Source organism: Podarcis gaigeae, assembly GCF_964106915.1.
Source record: "Podarcis gaigeae genome assembly, chromosome: 12".
NCBI classification, from domain to species: Eukaryota; Metazoa; Chordata; class Lepidosauria; order Squamata; family Lacertidae; genus Podarcis; species Podarcis gaigeae.
In genome coordinates this window covers 57,101,646-57,108,253 of record NC_139688.1, presented here as the reverse complement: position 1 = coordinate 57,108,253, position 6,608 = coordinate 57,101,646, and the positions used below count along the sequence as shown (strand labels likewise).

Genomic DNA, 6,608 nt, shown 5'->3' with positions numbered 1-6,608 from the left:
AGTCAATTGCTATGAAGAGTCTGTCTGCTCCTGCAGCCTTTCGAAGCAGGCTGCGCTAGTAGAGTATTGGCCATAACTGTTTCCTATTTATTAAAATAATTGTGGGTACGGAACCCTTAATCTTACAATGGATTTATTTATTGCATTTATAGTGCACCTTTTCCTCCAAGGAGCTCACAGTTGCATACATGGTTCACCATCTGACCTATCTTAATCCCCACAACAAGGGGGGTAGGGAAGGCTAATAAGCAGGTCACTGGCCCAAGGTGAGCTTCATGGCCAAGTGCAGATTTGAACCCTGCTCTCTCAGGTCCTAGTCCAATACTCTAACCACAATGTGGAGTAGAAAAAACAACAACCATCATTTGCTATCAATAGGAGGAAAGAAGTAAATGTCATTTTCTGTCTGTGTGTCACATGGAACATATCCCACTCTCAGGGGCGAACTGCATGTTAGGAATCACTGGTGACCTGGGGGGGGTTGGGGGGGGACTGCCTTTGACAAGGGCACATTCTGAGCCTAGAAATGGGTAGGTAAAGGTAAAGGGACCTCTAACCGTTAGGTCCAGTCGTGACTGACTCTGGGGTTGCGGCGCTCATCTCACTTTGTTGGCCGAGGGAGCCGGCGTACAGCTTCCGGGTCATGTGGCTAGCATGACTAAGCCACTTCTGCCGAACCAGAGCAGCGCACGGAAATGCCGTTTACCTTCCCGCCGGAGTGGTACCTACTTATCTACTTGCACTTTCGAACTGCTAGTTTGGCAGGAGCAGGGACCGAGCAACGGGAGCTCACCCCGTCGCCAGGATTTGAACCGCCAGTCTTCTGATCAGCAAGCCCTAGGTTCTGTGGTTTAACCCACAAGAGGAGTCATTTAACCCTTTCCCCACTCAAGTCCCCACACCCCACAATCAGAAGCTTCTTTTGCCTTTTGGAGGGCTTCAAATGCAGGCAAAGATTTGCTGAAGAGCCAGGGCCGTCTTAAGCATATCCGGCGCCATGTTGCAAAGATCCTTCCGGTGCCCCCCCCCCCGTTTCCCAGAGTTGTTGACCTTTTCCCAAGGCTCTGCGGGGATTGCTCTCCTCCCACGGGGGCTTGGGAAGGAAGCTGCACGCCTGCCAGAAATATGGTTGACTTGGCACAGCTGGTGGGCATGCAGGAGGGAAAGGGGAGGTCACCGGCAAAGCCACGCAGCTCTCCTACTCGCTGGGCCGCCCCTGAGAGGCCGGCGCCCTGGCCCAATGCACCAGTAAACCCAATGGGAAAGATGGCTCTCTTAAGAACATAAGACGGGCCTGTTGGCTCAGGGCAGTGGTTCATCGAGTCCATCATCCTGTTCTCACAGTGGCCAAGCAGAAGGCCTTAAGCAGGACTCTTCCCTGCTATAGTTTACATCAAATGGCATTCAGAAGCCTACTGGCCCCATCAGTGGAGGCAGCACATTGGGTTTGTAGCCACGGTGGGCTGTGTTAGCCTAATCCTCATTCAAAGCCTTTCAAACTTGTGGGAATGGATTCCATCGCAAACTACGCACTGTGTGCAGAAACACTTATTTTTGTCTGTCCTGTTATGGCACCCACTCTGTGGAAAAGTCCATTTGAACGGCATCATTATATATTTCAGGCCAGGTGTTTAAGACCTTTCTTTATCTGCCAAACATACCCCTTCCCTCCGCTTCCCTGCTTTTACAGTGGAATTAAATTTTTCTGTGTTGTTTTTCTACTGCTGTACTTAGTTAGGTTATTTTGAATTAATATTCAATACCAGTTGGGACGCGGGTGGCGCTGTGGGTAAAACCTCAGTGCCTAGGACTTGCTGATCGCAAGGTTGATGGTTTAAATCCTCTTGGCGGGGTGAGCTCCCGTTTTTCAGTCCCAGCTCCTGCCCACCTAGCAGTTCAAAAGCACCCCTAAGTGCAAGTAGATAAATAGGTACCGCTTTATAGCGGGAAGGTAAACGGCGTTTCCGTGTGCTGCACTGGTGCCGGTTCGCCGGAGCAGCTTCATCTTGCTGGCCACATGACCCGGCTCTTGAGCAACCCTAGAGTCAGACACGACTTTACCTTTACCTTTACCAGTTGGGGTTAATAGAATTAATTCTTACTGACATGCTGCCTGTTGCCTTGAAGTCAAGGAAAGGGAACTAAGAAAAAAGTGAATAAATAAATGTGAAGAATCCTATATTTTAAATATTGGGTTTTAAAAGGAATTTTAAGCTAAGTTAAATAAGCAAAAAACCAAGGTTTTAGCAAAAAATTTGACAGTTACAGAAACAGATGAGTTCTCCAAAGAAACGGAGCTGAATGTGGTTAAAAAAGTAAAATACCTAGGGGTGTACTTGACCTCCAAAAATTTGAATTTGTTTAAAGATAATTATGAGAAATGCTGGTCAGAAATCAAAAGAGACTTGGAAATATGGTCAAGATTGAAACTTTCCTTGTTAGGCCGAATAGCTGCTGTAAAGATGAATGTATTGCCGAAAATGTTATTTTTGTTTCAGGCCCTACAGATCGTGGACGAGGTGGAATGTTTTGGAAAGTGGCAGAAGGATATTTCTAAGTTTGTTTGGCAGGGCAAAAAGCCCCGAATAAAGTTTAAAATATTAACTGATGCGAAAGAAAGAGGGGGATTTGCCCTGCCAGACTTGAGGCTATATTATGAATCTGCAGCCTTCTGCTGGTTGAAAGATTGGATTTTATTGGAGAACACTGACGTCCTGGATCTGGAAGGGTTTGACAATGCGTTTGGGTGGCATGCATATTTGTGGTACGACAAGGCTAAAGTGCACAAATTGTTTAAAAACCATATTGTCAGAAGAGCAATTTGGAGGGTCTGGATAAAATACAAAGACTTATTGGAGAGTAAAACTCCGAGGTGGCTCTCACCGGTGGAGGCCAAGGCACGTAAGAGACCCAACATGGAGGCCCATTGGCCTAAATATTGGGAAATAATTGAAAAAACTGGAGACAATTGGAGGTTGCTAAGCTTGGAGAAATTGAAAACTAAGGTACGAGATTGGCTGCACTATGCGCAAATTCAAGAGGTATTTAAAATAGATAAAAAAGTTGGATTCCAGGTGGAAAAATCGAAACTAGAGACTGAATTGTTAGAGCCAAAAAGTAAACTACTTTCGAGAATGTATAACTTGCTGCTCAAGTGGAATACACAGGATGAAACAGTCAAATCCGCTATGATAAAATGGGCTCAGGATGTGGGGCATAACATTATGTTTGCAGACTGGGAAAGGTTATGGAACACCGGTTTGAAATTCACGGCATGCACTGCCTTGAAGGAAAATATTATGAAAATGGTATACCGGTGGTACATGACCCCAGTCAAGTTAGCCAAGATATATCATCTGTCTGACAACAAATGTTGGAAATGTGGAGAGGCGGAAGGGACATTCTTTCATCTCTGGTGGACCTGCCCGAAAGTGAAGGCCTTCTGGGAAATGATCCATAATGAACTAAAAAAGGTATTGAGATTTACCTTACCTAAAAAACCAGAGGCCTTCCTTCTGGGCATGGTGGACCAGAGAGTGCTTAAGAAGGACAGAACCTTTTTCATGTATGCTACCACAGCAGCAAGGATCCTGATTGCAAAATACTGGAAGACACAAGATTTACCCACGCTGGAGGAATGGCAATCGCAGTTGATGGACTATATGGAACTGGCTGAAATGACTGGCAGTATCCGAGACGTGGGAGAAGAAACAACTGAGGAGGACTGGGAAAAGTTTAAGGACTATTTGAAAAAACACTATAAGCTGTATGAATGTTAAAAAAATGCACCTTTCAGGAAATTCTAGCTTCAGCAAATGTAAGTTAATGAAATGAAAATTAAGACACAAGAATTCAGAGGTAAAATAATGTTTAATATTGTGTTTAATATAAAACATATAAGAATTGAGCGATAGTAAAATTGAAAATAGGGAACATGATAAAATGGAAGTTACAATAAGTTTTGAAATAAGTTAACAAATTGCTGATGCTTTATAAGACAGAGAACGCAGGGTTCGGAGGATGTGGGGAAGTCCTATAGGTTAGATGGAAAACGAATATGGAAATTTGTTATTTATATCTTTTTTTCTTATAACCACTCTTTATTCTTTTTTCTGTATTTCTGTATTTTTAAAAAGCAATAAAAAATGTTTTTTTTAAAAAAAAGGAATTTTAAGCTATGACACTTGCAATTCATTCTCTTAGACAGCAATCTTAGACACAAATACTAGGTCTTGAGGCCGACTGAACACAGTAAAACTTATTTTTGAGTAAACAGGTATAGGACTGTGCTGTAATTCTAGTAATGCAGTAACTGCAAAGCTCAATTTGTAAACAAATGTGTGGTACCCCTTTTGCTCATATATAAACTCATTTTTAAACACTGATATTTGTTGACGTTCCTCTGAAGAGCATCTGTGGAATACTACAGCAACTCCCCAAATAGCAACAAAGGATGAACACCAGCTTGAGAAATTCATGTCTATATTATTTATGAAGCTAAAATTCTCCTGTAAATAACCTAGTTGTTAAAATGATATGTATCTATGTAATTGAGTCTTCTGTATACAAATAAATAAGGCTTTATTGCAATGTCAGAAGTTAACAGACCAGTCAATAAAATCAATAACTCACTTTTTCTTGCTTATATATCTACCTTTTCTCCACCTTTCCTGTGTCCTCTGTTTGTTCTCATTACATATTAACACTCAAAGGATATATTGTGCTTATGTTACTCTTTATTAAATGGCGATGAGCAAAAGAAGGCTTAGTAACCACAACCTCAGCAATTTAATAGAGAGCCTATTTGTTGTGTGATTTCATGTATACCTACTGGAGATATACAAGGAGGAGAGAAAATGTCTCTCTTGATATATCAGAGTACATGATACTTTTTAATATGAATGACTAGATGAAGGTTTAAATAAATTAGGTTCATGTTGATACACTTAGCTAAAAGCGCTTCAGGCCTGTATTGTATTATCCCATAACTGCTGTCAAAACAGGGCTTCCAGATTACAGCCTAGCACCTCTATTGCAAGGTTGTGTCAGCAGTTCCGATTATAAACTAGGTTTTTTTCAGAAGTTTCTAACTTAGCCATTAAAAAAACTAAGCCTTTAAACTGTATGCATATAACCCTCATACGGGAGTTATCAAGATAAGGCCTATACAACACACATCCAATTAGTTGGTTCTTTTAGTATAGGAATCCGGATATTTGTAAAAAAATTCACAATGCCTTTTACGCATGTATTAGTAATAATGATAATGATGAAATACCATATTTATGCAAATCTAATGCGCCATCAAATCTAATAGGCACTCTAATTTTCGTGACATAATTTGGCCAAAAAAGGTGTGCATTACATTCAAGTAAATGTGGTAATCTTTACTAGTAGTAATGTCAGATGCCATCAATAAGAAGGCTTCCTGGATCAGGGAGGTTGCCTCCTGCCTCCTGCCCCCAGCCCTGGTTTTTAAATTAATTCTATTTGCAAATTTCAGTACAGAAAAAGGGCATCAACAAAACAAAGAGCTGAGAGGGAGTTGGCGTACAGCTTCCGGGTCATGTGGCCAGCATGACTAAGCAGCTTCTGGCGAACCAGAGCAGTGCACGGAAGCGCCGTTTACCTTCCCGCCGGAGTGATACCTATTTATCTACTTGCACTTTTTGCATGCTTTCGAACTGCTAGGTTGGCAGGAGAAGGGACTGAACAACAGGAGCTCACCCCGTCGCAGGGATTCGAACCACCGACCTTCTGATCAGCAAGTCTGTGGTTTTAACCCACAGCGCCACCCGTGTCCCTAGTTGGGTAATTAGGAGATTGTGAAATCTCAAGAGGTGGGTTTAAGAAAGTTAAGAAGTTGTGCCAGATTAAATTGAGTAGAAGCAGTTTGGCTCCTCGCTTTCTACCTATCATGCATTAGGGGTGCCAAACCTTTTTTCAAAGAGGGCCAGATTTGATGACATGAACATGCGTGAGGGCCGACCAAAGTTGTTGAGCTATTTTTAGGATTTTACCCCAGGACATATACAGCCACGGCGGCCGGATTTAATCGACCAGCAGGGCAGATTAGGCCTCTGAAACGGACTTTGGACATGCTTGCATCAATCTTTTGATGAGAGTGAGACACCAAACACGCTTATACCAATCTACAAATGAAAAATCCAGGCAAGACTGACAGACTAGGTAGTTCCCTAGACTGGATGGGTTGTGTTCAACCTTCTTTTGGAAGAGGTGAAGGTCTGCAGTCTGGGGCTTCGTCTGGATCCACTGTTGTCACTGGAGGCACAAGTGTCCTCAGTGGCATGGAGTACCTCCTACCAGCTTCCGCTGGTGGGATCCTAGCTAGACAGGGATCGCCTGCTTCAGCTGTCCATGCTGTGGTAACCTCTAGTTAGAGTACTGCAGTGTGCTATATGTAGGGCCTTTGAAGACAGCTTGCATACCCTCCAAGTGTCCTGATCTTCCAGGGACGGACCTGGAATTATGAAAGCCGGCTTCTGATTTGATTTGATCCCAGAATGTCCCCATTTCCCCCACTGCCTCTGCTGAGCTCAGAGAAGAGGATGAGCTGGTACTTGTCCCGAGCGAAAGATGCGGTGGCA

General features: G+C 43.1%; 1 protein-coding gene across 2 annotated transcripts in view; it reads right to left on the bottom strand.

Moving 5' to 3' along the window:
- Positions 1 to 6,608, bottom strand: part of POU6F2 (POU class 6 homeobox 2) — a 305,787-nt gene that overhangs the window by 164,964 nt on the left and 134,215 nt on the right. The window lies entirely within an intron of this gene.